This window comes from Corella eumyota, chromosome 6 (genome assembly GCF_963082875.1).
Source record: "Corella eumyota chromosome 6, kaCorEumy4.1, whole genome shotgun sequence".
Lineage (NCBI taxonomy): Eukaryota > Metazoa > Chordata > Ascidiacea > Phlebobranchia > Corellidae > Corella > Corella eumyota.
The window spans coordinates 11,438,685-11,456,115 of NC_137495.1; the positions used below are offsets into that span (position 1 = coordinate 11,438,685).

The 17,431-nt window shown below is 37.7% G+C and overlaps 61 non-coding genes across 61 annotated transcripts; all 61 read right to left on the reverse strand.

Moving 5' to 3' along the window:
• Positions 1-66: 66 nt before the first annotated feature.
• LOC145757130 (5S ribosomal RNA) lies at positions 67-185 on the reverse strand. Its single transcript, XR_014285211.1, has one exon. It is a non-coding gene; the product is annotated as a 5S ribosomal RNA (ribosomal RNA).
• Positions 186-353: 168 nt separating this feature from the next.
• LOC145756278 (5S ribosomal RNA) lies at positions 354-472 on the reverse strand. The gene has a single exon (XR_014284408.1). It is a non-coding gene; the product is annotated as a 5S ribosomal RNA (ribosomal RNA).
• Positions 473-640: 168 nt separating this feature from the next.
• LOC145756279 (5S ribosomal RNA) lies at positions 641-759 on the reverse strand. Its single transcript, XR_014284409.1, has one exon. It is a non-coding gene; the product is annotated as a 5S ribosomal RNA (ribosomal RNA).
• Positions 760-927: 168 nt separating this feature from the next.
• Positions 928-1,046, reverse strand: LOC145756182 (5S ribosomal RNA). Its single transcript, XR_014284315.1, has one exon. It is a non-coding gene; the product is annotated as a 5S ribosomal RNA (ribosomal RNA).
• A 168-nt stretch (positions 1,047-1,214) lies between these two features.
• Positions 1,215-1,333, reverse strand: LOC145756814 (5S ribosomal RNA). The gene has a single exon (XR_014284911.1). It is a non-coding gene; the product is annotated as a 5S ribosomal RNA (ribosomal RNA).
• Positions 1,334-1,501: 168 nt separating this feature from the next.
• LOC145757141 (5S ribosomal RNA) lies at positions 1,502-1,620 on the reverse strand. Its single transcript, XR_014285222.1, has one exon. It is a non-coding gene; the product is annotated as a 5S ribosomal RNA (ribosomal RNA).
• A 168-nt stretch (positions 1,621-1,788) lies between these two features.
• On the reverse strand, positions 1,789-1,907 carry LOC145756908 (5S ribosomal RNA). Its single transcript, XR_014285004.1, has one exon. It is a non-coding gene; the product is annotated as a 5S ribosomal RNA (ribosomal RNA).
• Positions 1,908-2,075: 168 nt separating this feature from the next.
• On the reverse strand, positions 2,076-2,194 carry LOC145757153 (5S ribosomal RNA). The gene has a single exon (XR_014285233.1). It is a non-coding gene; the product is annotated as a 5S ribosomal RNA (ribosomal RNA).
• Positions 2,195-2,362: 168 nt separating this feature from the next.
• On the reverse strand, positions 2,363-2,481 carry LOC145756555 (5S ribosomal RNA). The gene has a single exon (XR_014284667.1). It is a non-coding gene; the product is annotated as a 5S ribosomal RNA (ribosomal RNA).
• A 168-nt stretch (positions 2,482-2,649) lies between these two features.
• On the reverse strand, positions 2,650-2,768 carry LOC145757164 (5S ribosomal RNA). Its single transcript, XR_014285244.1, has one exon. It is a non-coding gene; the product is annotated as a 5S ribosomal RNA (ribosomal RNA).
• Positions 2,769-2,936: 168 nt separating this feature from the next.
• Positions 2,937-3,055, reverse strand: LOC145757176 (5S ribosomal RNA). The gene has a single exon (XR_014285255.1). It is a non-coding gene; the product is annotated as a 5S ribosomal RNA (ribosomal RNA).
• Positions 3,056-3,223: 168 nt separating this feature from the next.
• Positions 3,224-3,342, reverse strand: LOC145757187 (5S ribosomal RNA). The gene has a single exon (XR_014285266.1). It is a non-coding gene; the product is annotated as a 5S ribosomal RNA (ribosomal RNA).
• Positions 3,343-3,510: 168 nt separating this feature from the next.
• LOC145757199 (5S ribosomal RNA) lies at positions 3,511-3,629 on the reverse strand. Its single transcript, XR_014285269.1, has one exon. It is a non-coding gene; the product is annotated as a 5S ribosomal RNA (ribosomal RNA).
• Positions 3,630-3,797: 168 nt separating this feature from the next.
• Positions 3,798-3,916, reverse strand: LOC145757210 (5S ribosomal RNA). The gene has a single exon (XR_014285270.1). It is a non-coding gene; the product is annotated as a 5S ribosomal RNA (ribosomal RNA).
• A 168-nt stretch (positions 3,917-4,084) lies between these two features.
• LOC145757221 (5S ribosomal RNA) lies at positions 4,085-4,203 on the reverse strand. Its single transcript, XR_014285277.1, has one exon. It is a non-coding gene; the product is annotated as a 5S ribosomal RNA (ribosomal RNA).
• A 169-nt stretch (positions 4,204-4,372) lies between these two features.
• LOC145757233 (5S ribosomal RNA) lies at positions 4,373-4,491 on the reverse strand. Its single transcript, XR_014285288.1, has one exon. It is a non-coding gene; the product is annotated as a 5S ribosomal RNA (ribosomal RNA).
• Positions 4,492-4,659: 168 nt separating this feature from the next.
• LOC145757245 (5S ribosomal RNA) lies at positions 4,660-4,778 on the reverse strand. The gene has a single exon (XR_014285299.1). It is a non-coding gene; the product is annotated as a 5S ribosomal RNA (ribosomal RNA).
• A 168-nt stretch (positions 4,779-4,946) lies between these two features.
• Positions 4,947-5,065, reverse strand: LOC145757256 (5S ribosomal RNA). The gene has a single exon (XR_014285309.1). It is a non-coding gene; the product is annotated as a 5S ribosomal RNA (ribosomal RNA).
• A 168-nt stretch (positions 5,066-5,233) lies between these two features.
• Positions 5,234-5,352, reverse strand: LOC145757268 (5S ribosomal RNA). The gene has a single exon (XR_014285320.1). It is a non-coding gene; the product is annotated as a 5S ribosomal RNA (ribosomal RNA).
• A 168-nt stretch (positions 5,353-5,520) lies between these two features.
• Positions 5,521-5,639, reverse strand: LOC145757282 (5S ribosomal RNA). Its single transcript, XR_014285329.1, has one exon. It is a non-coding gene; the product is annotated as a 5S ribosomal RNA (ribosomal RNA).
• A 167-nt stretch (positions 5,640-5,806) lies between these two features.
• On the reverse strand, positions 5,807-5,925 carry LOC145756183 (5S ribosomal RNA). The gene has a single exon (XR_014284316.1). It is a non-coding gene; the product is annotated as a 5S ribosomal RNA (ribosomal RNA).
• A 168-nt stretch (positions 5,926-6,093) lies between these two features.
• On the reverse strand, positions 6,094-6,212 carry LOC145756815 (5S ribosomal RNA). Its single transcript, XR_014284912.1, has one exon. It is a non-coding gene; the product is annotated as a 5S ribosomal RNA (ribosomal RNA).
• A 168-nt stretch (positions 6,213-6,380) lies between these two features.
• Positions 6,381-6,499, reverse strand: LOC145757294 (5S ribosomal RNA). Its single transcript, XR_014285337.1, has one exon. It is a non-coding gene; the product is annotated as a 5S ribosomal RNA (ribosomal RNA).
• A 168-nt stretch (positions 6,500-6,667) lies between these two features.
• On the reverse strand, positions 6,668-6,786 carry LOC145756281 (5S ribosomal RNA). The gene has a single exon (XR_014284411.1). It is a non-coding gene; the product is annotated as a 5S ribosomal RNA (ribosomal RNA).
• Positions 6,787-6,954: 168 nt separating this feature from the next.
• Positions 6,955-7,073, reverse strand: LOC145756283 (5S ribosomal RNA). Its single transcript, XR_014284412.1, has one exon. It is a non-coding gene; the product is annotated as a 5S ribosomal RNA (ribosomal RNA).
• Positions 7,074-7,241: 168 nt separating this feature from the next.
• Positions 7,242-7,360, reverse strand: LOC145756184 (5S ribosomal RNA). Its single transcript, XR_014284317.1, has one exon. It is a non-coding gene; the product is annotated as a 5S ribosomal RNA (ribosomal RNA).
• A 168-nt stretch (positions 7,361-7,528) lies between these two features.
• Positions 7,529-7,647, reverse strand: LOC145756816 (5S ribosomal RNA). Its single transcript, XR_014284913.1, has one exon. It is a non-coding gene; the product is annotated as a 5S ribosomal RNA (ribosomal RNA).
• Positions 7,648-7,815: 168 nt separating this feature from the next.
• On the reverse strand, positions 7,816-7,934 carry LOC145757305 (5S ribosomal RNA). Its single transcript, XR_014285348.1, has one exon. It is a non-coding gene; the product is annotated as a 5S ribosomal RNA (ribosomal RNA).
• A 168-nt stretch (positions 7,935-8,102) lies between these two features.
• LOC145756284 (5S ribosomal RNA) lies at positions 8,103-8,221 on the reverse strand. Its single transcript, XR_014284413.1, has one exon. It is a non-coding gene; the product is annotated as a 5S ribosomal RNA (ribosomal RNA).
• Positions 8,222-8,389: 168 nt separating this feature from the next.
• LOC145756285 (5S ribosomal RNA) lies at positions 8,390-8,508 on the reverse strand. The gene has a single exon (XR_014284414.1). It is a non-coding gene; the product is annotated as a 5S ribosomal RNA (ribosomal RNA).
• Positions 8,509-8,676: 168 nt separating this feature from the next.
• LOC145756185 (5S ribosomal RNA) lies at positions 8,677-8,795 on the reverse strand. The gene has a single exon (XR_014284318.1). It is a non-coding gene; the product is annotated as a 5S ribosomal RNA (ribosomal RNA).
• Positions 8,796-8,963: 168 nt separating this feature from the next.
• LOC145756186 (5S ribosomal RNA) lies at positions 8,964-9,082 on the reverse strand. Its single transcript, XR_014284319.1, has one exon. It is a non-coding gene; the product is annotated as a 5S ribosomal RNA (ribosomal RNA).
• Positions 9,083-9,250: 168 nt separating this feature from the next.
• Positions 9,251-9,369, reverse strand: LOC145756486 (5S ribosomal RNA). Its single transcript, XR_014284602.1, has one exon. It is a non-coding gene; the product is annotated as a 5S ribosomal RNA (ribosomal RNA).
• A 168-nt stretch (positions 9,370-9,537) lies between these two features.
• LOC145756286 (5S ribosomal RNA) lies at positions 9,538-9,656 on the reverse strand. Its single transcript, XR_014284415.1, has one exon. It is a non-coding gene; the product is annotated as a 5S ribosomal RNA (ribosomal RNA).
• A 168-nt stretch (positions 9,657-9,824) lies between these two features.
• LOC145756187 (5S ribosomal RNA) lies at positions 9,825-9,943 on the reverse strand. Its single transcript, XR_014284320.1, has one exon. It is a non-coding gene; the product is annotated as a 5S ribosomal RNA (ribosomal RNA).
• Positions 9,944-10,111: 168 nt separating this feature from the next.
• On the reverse strand, positions 10,112-10,230 carry LOC145756189 (5S ribosomal RNA). The gene has a single exon (XR_014284322.1). It is a non-coding gene; the product is annotated as a 5S ribosomal RNA (ribosomal RNA).
• Positions 10,231-10,398: 168 nt separating this feature from the next.
• LOC145757317 (5S ribosomal RNA) lies at positions 10,399-10,517 on the reverse strand. The gene has a single exon (XR_014285359.1). It is a non-coding gene; the product is annotated as a 5S ribosomal RNA (ribosomal RNA).
• Positions 10,518-10,685: 168 nt separating this feature from the next.
• LOC145757329 (5S ribosomal RNA) lies at positions 10,686-10,804 on the reverse strand. The gene has a single exon (XR_014285370.1). It is a non-coding gene; the product is annotated as a 5S ribosomal RNA (ribosomal RNA).
• A 168-nt stretch (positions 10,805-10,972) lies between these two features.
• LOC145756190 (5S ribosomal RNA) lies at positions 10,973-11,091 on the reverse strand. The gene has a single exon (XR_014284323.1). It is a non-coding gene; the product is annotated as a 5S ribosomal RNA (ribosomal RNA).
• A 168-nt stretch (positions 11,092-11,259) lies between these two features.
• LOC145756817 (5S ribosomal RNA) lies at positions 11,260-11,378 on the reverse strand. Its single transcript, XR_014284914.1, has one exon. It is a non-coding gene; the product is annotated as a 5S ribosomal RNA (ribosomal RNA).
• A 168-nt stretch (positions 11,379-11,546) lies between these two features.
• Positions 11,547-11,665, reverse strand: LOC145757342 (5S ribosomal RNA). Its single transcript, XR_014285383.1, has one exon. It is a non-coding gene; the product is annotated as a 5S ribosomal RNA (ribosomal RNA).
• A 168-nt stretch (positions 11,666-11,833) lies between these two features.
• On the reverse strand, positions 11,834-11,952 carry LOC145756287 (5S ribosomal RNA). The gene has a single exon (XR_014284416.1). It is a non-coding gene; the product is annotated as a 5S ribosomal RNA (ribosomal RNA).
• A 168-nt stretch (positions 11,953-12,120) lies between these two features.
• LOC145756288 (5S ribosomal RNA) lies at positions 12,121-12,239 on the reverse strand. Its single transcript, XR_014284417.1, has one exon. It is a non-coding gene; the product is annotated as a 5S ribosomal RNA (ribosomal RNA).
• A 168-nt stretch (positions 12,240-12,407) lies between these two features.
• On the reverse strand, positions 12,408-12,526 carry LOC145756191 (5S ribosomal RNA). Its single transcript, XR_014284324.1, has one exon. It is a non-coding gene; the product is annotated as a 5S ribosomal RNA (ribosomal RNA).
• A 168-nt stretch (positions 12,527-12,694) lies between these two features.
• On the reverse strand, positions 12,695-12,813 carry LOC145756818 (5S ribosomal RNA). Its single transcript, XR_014284915.1, has one exon. It is a non-coding gene; the product is annotated as a 5S ribosomal RNA (ribosomal RNA).
• Positions 12,814-12,981: 168 nt separating this feature from the next.
• LOC145757353 (5S ribosomal RNA) lies at positions 12,982-13,100 on the reverse strand. The gene has a single exon (XR_014285394.1). It is a non-coding gene; the product is annotated as a 5S ribosomal RNA (ribosomal RNA).
• Positions 13,101-13,268: 168 nt separating this feature from the next.
• Positions 13,269-13,387, reverse strand: LOC145756289 (5S ribosomal RNA). The gene has a single exon (XR_014284418.1). It is a non-coding gene; the product is annotated as a 5S ribosomal RNA (ribosomal RNA).
• A 168-nt stretch (positions 13,388-13,555) lies between these two features.
• Positions 13,556-13,674, reverse strand: LOC145756290 (5S ribosomal RNA). The gene has a single exon (XR_014284419.1). It is a non-coding gene; the product is annotated as a 5S ribosomal RNA (ribosomal RNA).
• A 168-nt stretch (positions 13,675-13,842) lies between these two features.
• LOC145756192 (5S ribosomal RNA) lies at positions 13,843-13,961 on the reverse strand. The gene has a single exon (XR_014284325.1). It is a non-coding gene; the product is annotated as a 5S ribosomal RNA (ribosomal RNA).
• A 168-nt stretch (positions 13,962-14,129) lies between these two features.
• Positions 14,130-14,248, reverse strand: LOC145756819 (5S ribosomal RNA). Its single transcript, XR_014284916.1, has one exon. It is a non-coding gene; the product is annotated as a 5S ribosomal RNA (ribosomal RNA).
• A 168-nt stretch (positions 14,249-14,416) lies between these two features.
• Positions 14,417-14,535, reverse strand: LOC145757365 (5S ribosomal RNA). Its single transcript, XR_014285405.1, has one exon. It is a non-coding gene; the product is annotated as a 5S ribosomal RNA (ribosomal RNA).
• Positions 14,536-14,703: 168 nt separating this feature from the next.
• On the reverse strand, positions 14,704-14,822 carry LOC145756909 (5S ribosomal RNA). The gene has a single exon (XR_014285005.1). It is a non-coding gene; the product is annotated as a 5S ribosomal RNA (ribosomal RNA).
• A 168-nt stretch (positions 14,823-14,990) lies between these two features.
• Positions 14,991-15,109, reverse strand: LOC145757377 (5S ribosomal RNA). Its single transcript, XR_014285416.1, has one exon. It is a non-coding gene; the product is annotated as a 5S ribosomal RNA (ribosomal RNA).
• A 168-nt stretch (positions 15,110-15,277) lies between these two features.
• LOC145756193 (5S ribosomal RNA) lies at positions 15,278-15,396 on the reverse strand. The gene has a single exon (XR_014284326.1). It is a non-coding gene; the product is annotated as a 5S ribosomal RNA (ribosomal RNA).
• Positions 15,397-15,564: 168 nt separating this feature from the next.
• On the reverse strand, positions 15,565-15,683 carry LOC145757388 (5S ribosomal RNA). Its single transcript, XR_014285427.1, has one exon. It is a non-coding gene; the product is annotated as a 5S ribosomal RNA (ribosomal RNA).
• A 168-nt stretch (positions 15,684-15,851) lies between these two features.
• On the reverse strand, positions 15,852-15,970 carry LOC145757400 (5S ribosomal RNA). Its single transcript, XR_014285438.1, has one exon. It is a non-coding gene; the product is annotated as a 5S ribosomal RNA (ribosomal RNA).
• A 168-nt stretch (positions 15,971-16,138) lies between these two features.
• LOC145757411 (5S ribosomal RNA) lies at positions 16,139-16,257 on the reverse strand. Its single transcript, XR_014285451.1, has one exon. It is a non-coding gene; the product is annotated as a 5S ribosomal RNA (ribosomal RNA).
• Positions 16,258-16,425: 168 nt separating this feature from the next.
• LOC145757423 (5S ribosomal RNA) lies at positions 16,426-16,544 on the reverse strand. The gene has a single exon (XR_014285462.1). It is a non-coding gene; the product is annotated as a 5S ribosomal RNA (ribosomal RNA).
• A 168-nt stretch (positions 16,545-16,712) lies between these two features.
• On the reverse strand, positions 16,713-16,831 carry LOC145757434 (5S ribosomal RNA). Its single transcript, XR_014285473.1, has one exon. It is a non-coding gene; the product is annotated as a 5S ribosomal RNA (ribosomal RNA).
• A 168-nt stretch (positions 16,832-16,999) lies between these two features.
• LOC145757446 (5S ribosomal RNA) lies at positions 17,000-17,118 on the reverse strand. The gene has a single exon (XR_014285484.1). It is a non-coding gene; the product is annotated as a 5S ribosomal RNA (ribosomal RNA).
• Positions 17,119-17,286: 168 nt separating this feature from the next.
• LOC145757458 (5S ribosomal RNA) lies at positions 17,287-17,405 on the reverse strand. Its single transcript, XR_014285496.1, has one exon. It is a non-coding gene; the product is annotated as a 5S ribosomal RNA (ribosomal RNA).
• Positions 17,406-17,431: the final 26 nt, after the last annotated feature.

Here is a 17,431-nt window from a genome sequence, read left to right on the forward strand (position 1 = left end):
CAAAAATTTTGATAAAAAATGACTTCTACATAAAGTACTTTCTAATATGCTATAAAACTTATAAAATGCCTACGACACCCGGTATTCCCAGGCGGTCACCCATCCAAGTACTAACCGGGCCCGACGTTGCTTAACTTCCCAGATCGGACGAGATGGGGTGTACTCAACGTGGTATGGTCGTAGGCAATGTGATGTGGTGAGCCAACACATTTATCATTAACCGTGTATATTTAAAATAAAATAAATGACTTGCGTCCCTTAGAAGTTATATCAAATATATTAATTTTCAAAAATTTTGATAAAAAATGACTTCTACATAAAGTACTTTCTAATATGCTATAAAACTTATAAAATGCCTACGACACCCGGTATTCCCAGGCGGTCACCCATCCAAGTACTAACCGGGCCCGACGTTGCTTAACTTCCCAGATCGGACGAGATGGGGTGTACTCAACGTGGTATGGTCGTAAGCAATGTGATGTGGTGAGCCAACACATTTATCATTAACCGTGTATATTTAAAATAAAATAAATGACTTGCGTCGCTTAGCAATTATATCAAATATATTAGTTTTCAAAAATTTTGATAAAAAATGACTTCTACATAAAGTACTTTCTAATATGCTATAAAACTTATAAAATGCCTACGACACCCGGTATTCCCAGGCGGTCACCCATCCAAGTACTAACCGGGCCCGACGTTGCTTAACTTCCCAGATCGGACGAGATGGGGTGTACTCAACGTGGTATGGTCGTAAGCAATGTGATGTGGTGAGCCAACACATTTATCATTAACCGTGTATATTTAAAATAAAATAAATGACTTGCGTCGCTTAGCAATTATATCAAATATATTAGTTTTCAAAAATTTTGATAAAAAATGACTTCTACATAAAGTACTTTCTAATATGCTATAAAACTTATAAAATGCCTACGACACCCGGTATTCCCAAGCGGTCACCCATCCAAGTACTAACCGGGCCCGACGTTGCTTAACTTCCCAGATCGGACGAGATGGGGTGTACTCAACGTGGTATGGTCGTAGGCAATGTGATGTGGTGAGCCAACACATTTATCATTAACCGTGTATATTTAAAATAAAATAAATGATTTGCGTCCCTTAGAAGTTATATCAAATATATTAATTTTCAAAAATTTTGATAAAAAATGACTTCTACATAAAGTACTTTCTAATATGCTATAAAACTTATAAAATGCCTACGACACCCGGTATTCCCAGGCGGTCACCCATCCAAGTACTAACCGGGCCCGACGTTGCTTAACTTCCCAGATCGGACAAGATGGGGTGTACTCAACGTGGTATGGTCGTAAGCAATGTGATGTGGTGAGCCAACACATTTATCATTAACCGTGTATATTTAAAATAAAATAAATGACTTGCGTCGCTTAGCAATTATATCAAATATATTAGTTTTCAAAAATTTTGATAAAAAATGACTTCTACATAAAGTACTTTCTAATATGCTATAAAACTTATAAAATGCCTACGACACCCGGTATTCCCAGGCGGTCACCCATCCAAGTACTAACCGGGCCCGACGTTGCTTAACTTCCCAGATCGGACGAGATGGGGTGTACTCAACGTGGTATGGTCGTAGGCAATGTGATGTGGTGAGCCAACACATTTATCATTAACCGTGTATATTTAAAATAAAATAAATGACTTGCGTCCCTTAGAAGTTATATCAAATATATTAATTTTCAAAAATTTTGATAAAAAATGACTTCTACATAAAGTACTTTCTAATATGCTATAAAACTTATAAAATGCCTACGACACCCGGTATTCCCAGGCGGTCACCCATCCAAGTACTAACCGGGCCCGACGTTGCTTAACTTCCCAGATCGGACGAGATGGGGTGTACTCAACGTGGTATGGTCTTAAGCAATGTGATGTGGTGAGCCAACACATTTATCATTAACCGTGTATATTTAAAATAAAATAAATGACTTGCGTCGCTTAGCAATTATATCAAATATATTAGTTTTCAAAAATTTTGATAAAAAATGACTTCTACATAAAGTACTTTCTAATATGCTATAAAACTTATAAAATGCCTACGACACCCGGTATTCCCAGGCGGTCACCCATCCAAGTACTAACCGGGCCCGACGTTGCTTAACTTCCCAGATCGGACGAGATGGGGTGTACTCAACGTGGTATGGTCGTAGGCAATGTGATGTGGTGAGCCAACACATTTATCATTAACCGTGTATATTTAAAATAAAATAAATGACTTGCGTCGCTTAGCAATTATATCAAATATATTAGTTTTCAAAAATTTTGATAAAAAATGACTTCTACATAAGGTACTTTCTAATATGCTATAAAACTTATAAAATGCTTACGACACCCGGTATTCCCAAGCGGTCACCCATCCAAGTACTAACCGGGCCCGACGTTGCTTAACTTCCCAGATCGGACGAGATGGGGTGTACTCAACGTGGTATGGTCGTAGGCAATGTGATGTGGTGAGCCAACACATTTATCATTAACCGTGTATATTTAAAATAAAATAAATGACTTGCGTCCCTTAGAAGTTATATCAAATATATTAATTTTCAAAAATTTTGATAAAAAATGACTTCTACATAAAGTACTTTCTAATATGCTATAAAACTTATAAAATGCCTACGACACCCGGTATTCCCAGGCGGTCACCCATCCAAGTACTAACCGGGCCCGACGTTGCTTAACTTCCCAGATCGGACGAGATGGGGTGTACTCAACGTGGTATGGTCGTAGGCAATGTGATGTGGTGAGCCAACACATTTATCATTAACCGTGTATATTTAAAATAAAATAAATGACTTGCGTCGCTTAGCAATTATATCAAATATATTAGTTTTCAAAAATTTTGATAAAAAATGACTTCTACATAAAGTACTTTCTAATATGCTAAAAAACTTATAAAATGCCTACGACACCCGGTATTCCCAGGCGGTCACCCATCCAAGTACTAACCGGGCCCGACGTTGCTTAACTTCCCAGATCGGACGAGATGGGGTGTACTCAACGTGGTATGGTCGTAGGCAATGTGATGTGGTGAGCCAACACATTTATCATTAACCGTGTATATTTAAAATAAAATAAATGACTTGCGTCGCTTAGCAGTTATATCAAATATATTAATTTTCAAAAATTTTGATAAAAAATGACTTCTACATAAGGTACTTTCTAATATGCTAAAAAACTTATAAAATGCCTACGACACCCGGTATTCCCAGGCGGTCACCCATCCAAGTACTAACCGGGCCCGACGTTGCTTAACTTCCCAGATCGGACGAGATGGGGTGTACTCAACGTGGTATGGTCGTAGGCAATGTGATGTGGTGAGCCAACACATTTATCATTAACCGTGTATATTTAAAATAAAATAAATGACTTGCGTCCTTTAGAAGTTATATCAAATATATTAGTTTTCAAAAATTTTGATAAAAAATGACTTCTACATAAAGTACTTTCTAATATGCTATAAAACTTATAAAATGCCTACGACACCCGGTATTCCCAGGCGGTCACCCATCCAAGTACTAACCGGGCCCGACGTTGCTTAACTTCCCAGATCGGACGAGATGGGGTGTACTCAACGTGGTATGGTCGTAGGCAATGTGATGTGGTGAGCCAACACATTTATCATTAACCGTGTATATTTAAAATAAAATAAATGACTTGCGTCCTTTAGAAGTTATATCAAATATATTAATTTTCAAAAATTTTGATAAAAAATGACTTCTACATAAAGTACTTTCTAATATGCTATAAAACTTATAAAATGCCTACGACACCCGGTATTCCCAGGCGGTCACCCATCCAAGTACTAACCGGGCCCGACGTTGCTTAACTTCCCAGATCGGACGAGATGGGGTGTACTCAACGTGGTATGGTCGTAGGCAATGTGAAGTGGTGAGCCAACACATTTATCATTAACCGTGTATATTTAAAATAAAATAAATGACTTGCGTCCCTTAGCAGTTATATCAAATATATTAATTTTCAAAAATTTTGATAAAAAATGACTTCTACATAAGGTACTTTCTAATATGCTAAAAAACTTATAAAATGCCTACGACACCCGGTATTCCCAGGCGGTCACCCATCCAAGTACTAACCGGGCCCGACGTTGCTTAACTTCCCAGATCGGACGAGATGGGGTGTACTCAACGTGGTATGGTCGTAGGCAATGTGATGTGGTGAGCCAACACATTTTATCATTAACCGTGTATATTTAAAATAAAATAAATGACTTGCGTCCTTTAGAAGTTATATCAAATATATTAGTTTTCAAAAATTTTGATAAAAAATGACTTCTACATAAAGTACTTTCTAATATGCTATAAAACTTATAAAATGCCTACGACACCCGGTATTCCCAGGCGGTCACCCATCCAAGTACTAACCGGGCCCGACGTTGCTTAACTTCCCAGATCGGACGAGATGGGGTGTACTCAACGTGGTATGGTCGTAGGCAATGTGATGTGGTGAGCCAACACATTTATCATTAACCGTGTATATTTAAAATAAAATAAATGACTTGCGTCCTTTAGAAGTTATATCAAATATATTAATTTTCAAAAATTTTGATAAAAAATGACTTCTACATAAAGTACTTTCTAATATGCTATAAAACTTATAAAATGCCTACGACACCCGGTATTCCCAGGCGGTCACCCATCCAAGTACTAACCGGGCCCGACGTTGCTTAACTTCCCAGATCGGACGAGATGGGGTGTACTCAACGTGGTATGGTCGTAGGCAATGTGATGTGGTGAGCCAACACATTTATCATTAACCGTGTATATTTAAAATAAAATAAATGACTTGCGTCCTTTAGAAGTTATATCAAATATATTAATTTTCAAAAATTTTGATAAAAAATGACTTCTACATAAAGTACTTTCTAATATGCTATAAAACTTATAAAATGCCTACGACACCCGGTATTCCCAGGCGGTCACCCATCCAAGTACTAACCGGGCCCGACGTTGCTTAACTTCCCAGATCGGACGAGATGGGGTGTACTCAACGTGGTATGGTCGTAGGCAATGTGAAGTGGTGAGCCAACACATTTATCATTAACCGTGTATATTTAAAATAAAATAAATGACTTGCGTCCCTTAGCAGTTATATCAAATATATTAATTTTCAAAAATTTTGATAAAAAATGACTTCTACATAAGGTACTTTCTAATATGCTAAAAAACTTATAAAATGCCTACGACACCCGGTATTCCCAGGCGGTCACCCATCCAAGTACTAACCGGGCCCGACGTTGCTTAACTTCCCAGATCGGACGAGATGGGGTGTACTCAACGTGGTATGGTCGTAGGCAATGTGAAGTGGTGAGCCAACACATTTATCATTAACCGTGTATATTTAAAATAAAATAAATGACTTGCGTCCCTTAGCAGTTATATCAAATATATTAATTTTCAAAAATTTTGATAAAAAATGACTTCTACATAAGGTACTTTCTAATATGCTAAAAAACTTATAAAATGCCTACGACACCCGGTATTCCCAGGCGGTCACCCATCCAAGTACTAACCGGGCCCGACGTTGCTTAACTTCCCAGATCGGACGAGATGGGGTGTACTCAACGTGGTATGGTCGTAGGCAATGTGATGTGGTGAGCCAACACATTTATCATTAACCGTGTATATTTAAAATAAAATAAATGACTTGCGTCCCTTGAAGTTATATCAAATATATTAATTTTCAAAAATTTTGATAAAAAATGACTTCTACATAAAGTACTTTCTAATATGCTATAAAACTTATAAAATGCCTACGACACCCGGTATTCCCAAGCGGTCACCCATCCAAGTACTAACCGGGCCCGACGTTGCTTAACTTCCCAGATCGGACGAGATGGGGTGTACTCAACGTGGTATGGTCGTAGGCAATGTGATGTGGTGAGCCAACACATTTATCATTAACCGTGTATATTTAAAATAAAATAAATGACTTGCGTCCCTTAGAAGTTATATCAAATATATTAATTTTCAAAAATTTTGATAAAAAATGACTTCTACATAAAGTACTTTCTAATATGCTATAAAACTTATAAAATGCCTACGACACCCGGTATTCCCAGGCGGTCACCCATCCAAGTACTAACCGGGCCCGACGTTGCTTAACTTCCCAGATCGGACAAGATGGGGTGTACTCAACGTGGTATGGTCGTAAGCAATGTGATGTGGTGAGCCAACACATTTATCATTAACCGTGTATATTTAAAATAAAATAAATGACTTGCGTCGCTTAGCAATTATATCAAATATATTAGTTTTCAAAAATTTTGATAAAAAATGACTTCTACATAAAGTACTTTCTAATATGCTATAAAACTTATAAAATGCCTACGACACCCGGTATTCCCAGGCGGTCACCCATCCAAGTACTAACCGGGCCCGACGTTGCTTAACTTCCCAGATCGGACGAGATGGGGTGTACTCAACGTGGTATGGTCGTAGGCAATGTGATGTGGTGAGCCAACACATTTATCATTAACCGTGTATATTTAAAATAAAATAAATGACTTGCGTCCCTTAGAAGTTATATCAAATATATTAATTTTCAAAAATTTTGATAAAAAATGACTTCTACATAAAGTACTTTCTAATATGCTATAAAACTTATAAAATGCCTACGACACCCGGTATTCCCAGGCGGTCACCCATCCAAGTACTAACCGGGCCCGACGTTGCTTAACTTCCCAGATCGGACGAGATGGGGTGTACTCAACGTGGTATGGTCGTAAGCAATGTGATGTGGTGAGCCAACACATTTATCATTAACCGTGTATATTTAAAATAAAATAAATGACTTGCGTCGCTTAGCAATTATATCAAATATATTAGTTTTCAAAAATTTTGATAAAAAATGACTTCTACATAAAGTACTTTCTAATATGCTATAAAACTTATAAAATGCCTACGACACCCGGTATTCCCAGGCGGTCACCCATCCAAGTACTAACCGGGCCCGACGTTGCTTAACTTCCCAGATCGGACGAGATGGGGTGTACTCAACGTGGTATGGTCGTAAGCAATGTGATGTGGTGAGCCAACACATTTATCATTAACCGTGTATATTTAAAATAAAATAAATGACTTGCGTCGCTTAGCAATTATATCAAATATATTAGTTTTCAAAAATTTTGATAAAAAATGACTTCTACATAAAGTACTTTCTAATATGCTATAAAACTTATAAAATGCCTACGACACCCGGTATTCCCAAGCGGTCACCCATCCAAGTACTAACCGGGCCCGACGTTGCTTAACTTCCCAGATCGGACGAGATGGGGTGTACTCAACGTGGTATGGTCGTAGGCAATGTGATGTGGTGAGCCAACACATTTATCATTAACCGTGTATATTTAAAATAAAATAAATGACTTGCGTCCCTTAGAAGTTATATCAAATATATTAATTTTCAAAAATTTTGATAAAAAATGACTTCTACATAAAGTACTTTCTAATATGCTATAAAACTTATAAAATGCCTACGACACCCGGTATTCCCAGGCGGTCACCCATCCAAGTACTAACCGGGCCCGACGTTGCTTAACTTCCCAGATCGGACAAGATGGGGTGTACTCAACGTGGTATGGTCGTAAGCAATGTGATGTGGTGAGCCAACACATTTATCATTAACCGTGTATATTTAAAATAAAATAAATGACTTGCGTCGCTTAGCAATTATATCAAATATATTAGTTTTCAAAAATTTTGATAAAAAATGACTTCTACATAAAGTACTTTCTAATATGCTATAAAACTTATAAAATGCCTACGACACCCGGTATTCCCAGGCGGTCACCCATCCAAGTACTAACCGGGCCCGACGTTGCTTAACTTCCCAGATCGGACGAGATGGGGTGTACTCAACGTGGTATGGTCGTAGGCAATGTGATGTGGTGAGCCAACACATTTATCATTAACCGTGTATATTTAAAATAAAATAAATGACTTGCGTCCCTTAGAAGTTATATCAAATATATTAATTTTCAAAAATTTTGATAAAAAATGACTTCTACATAAAGTACTTTCTAATATGCTATAAAACTTATAAAATGCCTACGACACCCGGTATTCCCAGGCGGTCACCCATCCAAGTACTAACCGGGCCCGACGTTGCTTAACTTCCCAGATCGGACGAGATGGGGTGTACTCAACGTGGTATGGTCGTAAGCAATGTGATGTGGTGAGCCAACACATTTATCATTAACCGTGTATATTTAAAATAAAATAAATGACTTGCGTCGCTTAGCAATTATATCAAATATATTAGTTTTCAAAAATTTTGATAAAAAATGACTTCTACATAAAGTACTTTCTAATATGCTATAAAACTTATAAAATGCCTACGACACCCGGTATTCCCAGGCGGTCACCCATCCAAGTACTAACCGGGCCCGACGTTGCTTAACTTCCCAGATCGGACGAGATGGGGTGTACTCAACGTGGTATGGTCGTAAGCAATGTGATGTGGTGAGCCAACACATTTATCATTAACCGTGTATATTTAAAATAAAATAAATGACTTGCGTCGCTTAGCAATTATATCAAATATATTAGTTTTCAAAAATTTTGATAAAAAATGACTTCTACATAAAGTACTTTCTAATATGCTATAAAACTTATAAAATGCCTACGACACCCGGTATTCCCAAGCGGTCACCCATCCAAGTACTAACCGGGCCCGACGTTGCTTAACTTCCCAGATCGGACGAGATGGGGTGTACTCAACGTGGTATGGTCGTAGGCAATGTGATGTGGTGAGCCAACACATTTATCATTAACCGTGTATATTTAAAATAAAATAAATGACTTGCGTCCCTTAGAAGTTATATCAAATATATTAATTTTCAAAAATTTTGATAAAAAATGACTTCTACATAAAGTACTTTCTAATATGCTATAAAACTTATAAAATGCCTACGACACCCGGTATTCCCAAGCGGTCACCCATCCAAGTACTAACCGGGCCCGACGTTGCTTAACTTCCCAGATCGGACGAGATGGGGTGTACTCAACGTGGTATGGTCGTAGGCAATGTGATGTGGTGAGCCAACACATTTATCATTAACCGTGTATATTTAAAATAAAATAAATGACTTGCGTCCCTTAGAAGTTATATCAAATATATTAATTTTCAAAAATTTTGATAAAAAATGACTTCTACATAAAGTACTTTCTAATATGCTATAAAACTTATAAAATGCCTACGACACCCGGTATTCCCAGGCGGTCACCCATCCAAGTACTAACCGGGCCCGACGTTGCTTAACTTCCCAGATCGGACGAGATGGGGTGTACTTAACGTGGTATGGTCGTAGGCAATGTGAAGTGGTGAGCCAACACATTTATCATTAACCGTGTATATTTAAAATAAAATAAATGACTTGCGTCCCTTAGCAGTTATATCAAAGATATTAATTTTCAAAAATTTTGATAAAAAATGACTTCTACATAAGGTACTTTCTAATATGCTAAAAAACTTATAAAATGCCTACGACACCCGGTATTCCCAGGCGGTCACCCATCCAAGTACTAACCGGGCCCGACGTTGCTTAACTTCCCAGATCGGACGAGATGGGGTGTACTCAACGTGGTATGGTCGTAAGCAATGTGATGTGGTGAGCCAACACATTTATCATTAACCGTGTATATTTAAAATAAAATAAATGACTTGCGTCGCTTAGCAATTATATCAAATATATTAGTTTTCAAAAATTTTGATAAAAAATGACTTCTACATAAAGTACTTTCTAATATGCTATAAAACTTATAAAATGCCTACGACACCCGGTATTCCCAAGCGGTCACCCATCCAAGTACTAACCGGGCCCGACGTTGCTTAACTTCCCAGATCGGACGAGATGGGGTGTACTCAACGTGGTATGGTCGTAGGCAATGTGATGTGGTGAGCCAACACATTTATCATTAACCGTGTATATTTAAAATAAAATAAATGACTTGCGTCCCTTAGAAGTTATATCAAATATATTAATTTTCAAAAATTTTGATAAAAAATGACTTCTACATAAAGTACTTTCTAATATGCTATAAAACTTATAAAATGCCTACGACACCCGGTATTCCCAAGCGGTCACCCATCCAAGTACTAACCGGGCCCGACGTTGCTTAACTTCCCAGATCGGACGAGATGGGGTGTACTCAACGTGGTATGGTCGTAGGCAATGTGATGTGGTGAGCCAACACATTTATCATTAACCGTGTATATTTAAAATAAAATAAATGACTTGCGTCCCTTAGAAGTTATATCAAATATATTAATTTTCAAAAATTTTGATAAAAAATGACTTCTACATAAAGTACTTTCTAATATGCTATAAAACTTATAAAATGCCTACGACACCCGGTATTCCCAGGCGGTCACCCATCCAAGTACTAACCGGGCCCGACGTTGCTTAACTTCCCAGATCGGACGAGATGGGGTGTACTCAACGTGGTATGGTCGTAGGCAATGTGAAGTGGTGAGCCAACACATTTATCATTAACCGTGTATATTTAAAATAAAATAAATGACTTGCGTCCCTTAGCAGTTATATCAAAGATATTAATTTTCAAAAATTTTGATAAAAAATGACTTCTACATAAGGTACTTTCTAATATGCTAAAAAACTTATAAAATGCCTACGACACCCGGTATTCCCAGGCGGTCACCCATCCAAGTACTAACCGGGCCCGACGTTGCTTAACTTCCCAGATCGGACGAGATGGGGTGTACTCAACGTGGTATGGTCGTAGGCAATGTGATGTGGTGAGCCAACACATTTATCATTAACCGTGTATATTTAAAATAAAATAAATGACTTGCGTCCCTTAGAAGTTATATCAAATATATTAATTTTCAAAAATTTTGATAAAAAATGACTTCTACATAAAGTACTTTCTAATATGCTATAAAACTTATAAAATGCCTACGACACCCGGTATTCCCAAGCGGTCACCCATCCAAGTACTAACCGGGCCCGACGTTGCTTAACTTCCCAGATCGGACGAGATGGGGTGTACTCAACGTGGTATGGTCGTAGGCAATGTGATGTGGTGAGCCAACACATTTATCATTAACCGTGTATATTTAAAATAAAATAAATGACTTGCGTCCCTTAGAAGTTATATCAAATATATTAATTTTCAAAAATTTTGATAAAAAATGACTTCTACATAAAGTACTTTCTAATATGCTATAAAACTTATAAAATGCCTACGACACCCGGTATTCCCAGGCGGTCACCCATCCAAGTACTAACCGGGCCCGACGTTGCTTAACTTCCCAGATCGGACAAGATGGGGTGTACTCAACGTGGTATGGTCGTAAGCAATGTGATGTGGTGAGCCAACACATTTATCATTAACCGTGTATATTTAAAATAAAATAAATGACTTGCGTCGCTTAGCAATTATATCAAATATATTAGTTTTCAAAAATTTTGATAAAAAATGACTTCTACATAAAGTACTTTCTAATATGCTATAAAACTTATAAAATGCCTACGACACCCGGTATTCCCAGGCGGTCACCCATCCAAGTACTAACCGGGCCCGACGTTGCTTAACTTCCCAGATCGGACGAGATGGGGTGTACTCAACGTGGTATGGTCGTAGGCAATGTGATGTGGTGAGCCAACACATTTATCATTAACCGTGTATATTTAAAATAAAATAAATGACTTGCGTCCCTTAGAAGTTATATCAAATATATTAATTTTCAAAAATTTTGATAAAAAATGACTTCTACATAAAGTACTTTCTAATATGCTATAAAACTTATAAAATGCCTACGACACCCGGTATTCCCAGGCGGTCACCCATCCAAGTACTAACCGGGCCCGACGTTGCTTAACTTCCCAGATCGGACGAGATGGGGTGTACTCAACGTGGTATGGTCGTAAGCAATGTGATGTGGTGAGCCAACACATTTATCATTAACCGTGTATATTTAAAATAAAATAAATGACTTGCGTCGCTTAGCAATTATATCAAATATATTAGTTTTCAAAAATTTTGATAAAAAATGACTTCTACATAAAGTACTTTCTAATATGCTATAAAACTTATAAAATGCCTACGACACCCGGTATTCCCAGGCGGTCACCCATCCAAGTACTAACCGGGCCCGACGTTGCTTAACTTCCCAGATCGGACGAGATGGGGTGTACTCAACGTGGTATGGTCGTAAGCAATGTGATGTGGTGAGCCAACACATTTATCATTAACCGTGTATATTTAAAATAAAATAAATGACTTGCGTCGCTTAGCAATTATATCAAATATATTAGTTTTCAAAAATTTTGATAAAAAATGACTTCTACATAAAGTACTTTCTAATATGCTATAAAACTTATAAAATGCCTACGACACCCGGTATTCCCAAGCGGTCACCCATCCAAGTACTAACCGGGCCCGACGTTGCTTAACTTCCCAGATCGGACGAGATGGGGTGTACTCAACGTGGTATGGTCGTAGGCAATGTGATGTGGTGAGCCAACACATTTATCATTAACCGTGTATATTTAAAATAAAATAAATGACTTGCGTCCCTTAGAAGTTATATCAAATATATTAATTTTCAAAAATTTTGATAAAAAATGACTTCTACATAAAGTACTTTCTAATATGCTATAAAACTTATAAAATGCCTACGACACCCGGTATTCCCAGGCGGTCACCCATCCAAGTACTAACCGGGCCCGACGTTGCTTAACTTCCCAGATCGGACAAGATGGGGTGTACTCAACGTGGTATGGTCGTAAGCAATGTGATGTGGTGAGCCAACACATTTATCATTAACCGTGTATATTTAAAATAAAATAAATGACTTGCGTCGCTTAGCAATTATATCAAATATATTAGTTTTCAAAAATTTTGATAAAAAATGACTTCTACATAAAGTACTTTCTAATATGCTATAAAACTTATAAAATGCCTACGACACCCGGTATTCCCAGGCGGTCACCCATCCAAGTACTAACCGGGCCCGACGTTGCTTAACTTCCCAGATCGGACGAGATGGGGTGTACTCAACGTGGTATGGTCGTAGGCAATGTGATGTGGTGAGCCAACACATTTATCATTAACCGTGTATATTTAAAATAAAATAAATGACTTGCGTCCCTTAGAAGTTATATCAAATATATTAATTTTCAAAAATTTTGATAAAAAATGACTTCTACATAAAGTACTTTCTAATATGCTATAAAACTTATAAAATGCCTACGACACCCGGTATTCCCAGGCGGTCACCCATCCAAGTACTAACCGGGCCCGACGTTGCTTAACTTCCCAGATCGGACGAGATGGGGTGTACTCAACGTGGTATGGTCGTAAGCAATGTGATGTGGTGAGCCAACACATTTATCATTAACCGTGTATATTTAAAATAAAATAAATGACTTGCGTCGCTTAGCAATTATATCAAATATATTAGTTTTCAAAAATTTTGATAAAAAATGACTTCTACATAAAGTACTTTCTAATATGCTATAAAACTTATAAAATGCCTACGACACCCGGTATTCCCAGGCGGTCACCCATCCAAGTACTAACCGGGCCCGACGTTGCTTAACTTCCCAGATCGGACGAGATGGGGTGTACTCAACGTGGTATGGTCGTAAGCAATGTGATGTGGTGAGCCAACACATTTATCATTAACCGTGTATATTTAAAATAAAATAAATGACTTGCGTCGCTTAGCAATTATATCAAATATATTAGTTTTCAAAAATTTTGATAAAAAATGACTTCTACATAAAGTACTTTCTAATATGCTATAAAACTTATAAAATGCCTACGACACCCGGTATTCCCAAGCGGTCACCCATCCAAGTACTAACCGGGCCCGACGTTGCTTAACTTCCCAGATCGGACGAGATGGGGTGTACTCAACGTGGTATGGTCGTAGGCAATGTGATGTGGTGAGCCAACACATTTATCATTAACCGTGTATATTTAAAATAAAATAAATGATTTGCGTCCCTTAGAAGTTATATCAAATATATTAATTTTCAAAAATTTTGATAAAAAATGACTTCTACATAAAGTACTTTCTAATATGCTATAAAACTTATAAAATGCCTACGACACCCGGTATTCCCAGGCGGTCACCCATCCAAGTACTAACCGGGCCCGACGTTGCTTAACTTCCCAGATCGGACAAGATGGGGTGTACTCAACGTGGTATGGTCGTAAGCAATGTGATGTGGTGAGCCAACACATTTATCATTAACCGTGTATATTTAAAATAAAATAAATGACTTGCGTCGCTTAGCAATTATATCAAATATATTAGTTTTCAAAAATTTTGATAAAAAATGACTTCTACATAAAGTACTTTCTAATATGCTATAAAACTTATAAAATGCCTACGACACCCGGTATTCCCAGGCGGTCACCCATCCAAGTACTAACCGGGCCCGACGTTGCTTAACTTCCCAGATCGGACGAGATGGGGTGTACTCAACGTGGTATGGTCGTAGGCAATGTGATGTGGTGAGCCAACACATTTATCATTAACCGTGTATATTTAAAATAAAATAAATGACTTGCGTCCCTTAGAAGTTATATCAAATATATTAATTTTCAAAAATTTTGATAAAAAATGACTTCTACATAAAGTACTTTCTAATATGCTATAAAACTTATAAAATGCCTACGACACCCGGTATTCCCAGGCGGTCACCCATCCAAGTACTAACCGGGCCCGACGTTGCTTAACTTCCCAGATCGGACGAGATGGGGTGTACTCAACGTGGTATGGTCTTAAGCAATGTGATGTGGTGAGCCAACACATTTATCATTAACCGTGTATATTTAAAATAAAATAAATGACTTGCGTCGCTTAGCAATTATATCAAATATATTAGTTTTCAAAAATTTTGATAAAAAATGACTTCTACATAAAGTACTTTCTAATATGCTATAAAACTTATAAAATGCCTACGACACCCGGTATTCCCAGGCGGTCACCCATCCAAGTACTAACCGGGCCCGACGTTGCTTAACTTCCCAGATCGGACGAGATGGGGTGTACTCAACGTGGTATGGTCGTAGGCAATGTGATGTGGTGAGCCAACACATTTATCATTAACCGTGTATATTTAAAATAAAATAAATGACTTGCGTCGCTTAGCAATTATATCAAATATATTAGTTTTCAAAAATTTTGATAAAAAATGACTTCTACATAAGGTACTTTCTAATATGCTATAAAACTTATAAAATGCCTACGACACCCGGTATTCCCAAGCGGTCACCCATCCAAGTACTAACCGGGCCCGACGTTGCTTAACTTCCCAGATCGGACGAGATGGGGTGTACTCAACGTGGTATGGTCGTAGGCAATGTGATGTGGTGAGCCAACACATTTATCATTAACCGTGTATATTTAAAATAAAATAAATGACTTGCGTCCCTTAGAAGTTATATCAAATATATTAATTTTCAAAAATTTTGATAAAAAATGACTTCTACATAAAGTACTTTCTAATATGCTATAAAACTTATAAAATGCCTACGACACCCGGTATTCCCAGGCGGTCACCCATCCAAGTACTAACCGGGCCCGACGTTGCTTAACTTCCCAGATCGGACGAGATGGGGTGTACTCAACGTGGTATGGTCGTAGGCAATGTGATGTGGTGAGCCAACACATTTATCATTAACCGTGTATATTTAAAATAAAATAAATGACTTGCGTCGCTTAGCAATTATATCAAATATATTAGTTTTCAAAAATTTTGATAAAAAATGACTTCTACATAAAGTACTTTCTAATATGCTAAAAAACTTATAAAATGCCTACGACACCCGGTATTCCCAGGCGGTCACCCATCCAAGTACTAACCGGGCCCGACGTTGCTTAACTTCCCAGATCGGACGAGATGGGGTGTACTCAACGTGGTATGGTCGTAGGCAATGTGATGTGGTGAGCCAACACATTTATCATTAACCGTGTATATTTAAAATAAAATAAATGACTTGCGTCGCTTAGCAGTTATATCAAATATATTAATTTTCAAAAATTTTGATAAAAAATGACTTCTACATAAGGTACTTTCTAATATGCTAAAAAACTTATAAAATGCCTACGACACCCGGTATTCCCAGGCGGTCACCCATCCAAGTACTAACCGGGCCCGACGTTGCTTAACTTCCCAGATCGGACGAGATGGGGTGTACTCAACGTGGTATGGTCGTAGGCAATGTGATGTGGTGAGCCAACACATTTATCATTAACCGTGTATATTTAAAATAAAATAAATGACTTGCGTCCTTTAGAAGTTATATCAAATATATTAGTTTTCAAAAATTTTGATAAAAAATGACTTCTACATAAAGTACTTTCTAATATGCTATAAAACTTATAAAATGCCTACGACACCCGGTATTCCCAGGCGGTCACCCATCCAAGTACTAACCGGGCCCGACGTTGCTTAACTTCCCAGATCGGACGAGATGGGGTGTACTCAACGTGGTATGGTCGTAGGCAATGTGATGTGGTGAGCCAACACATTTATCATTAACCGTGTATATTTAAAATAAAATAAATGACTTGCGTCCTTTAGAAGTTATATCAAATATATTAATTTTCAAAAATTTTGATAAAAAATGACTTCTACATAAAGTACTTTCTAATATGCTATAAAACTTATAAAATGCCTACGACACCCGGTATTCCCAGGCGGTCACCCATCCAAGTACTAACCGGGCCCGACGTTGCTTAACTTCCCAGATCGGACGAGATGGGGTGTACTCAACGTGGTATGGTCGTAGGCAATGTGAAGTGGTGAGCCAACACATTTATCATTAACCGTGTATATTTAAAATAAAATAAATGACTTGCGTCCCTTAGCAGTTATATCAAATATATTAATTTTCAAAAATTTTGATAAAAAATGACTTCTACATAAGGTACTTTCTAATATGCTAAAAAACTTATAAAATGCCTACGACACCCGGTATTCCCAGGCGGTCACCCATCCAAGTACTAACCGGGCCCGACGTTGCTTAACTTCCCAGATCGGACGAGATGGGGTGTACTCAACGTGGTATGGTCGTAGGCAATGTGATGTGGTGAGCCAACACATTTATCATTAACCGTGTATATTTAAAATAAAATAAATGACTTGCGTCCTTTAGAAGTTATATCAAATATATTAGTTTTCAAAAATTTTGATAAAAAATGACTTCTACATAAAGTACTTTCTAATATGCTATAAAACTTATAAAATGCCTACGACACCCGGTATTCCCAGGCGGTCACCCATCCAAGTACTAACCGGGCCCGACGTTGCTTAACTTCCCAGATCGGACGAGATGGGGTGTACTCAACGTGGTATGGTCGTAGGCAATGTGATGTGGTGAGCCAACACATT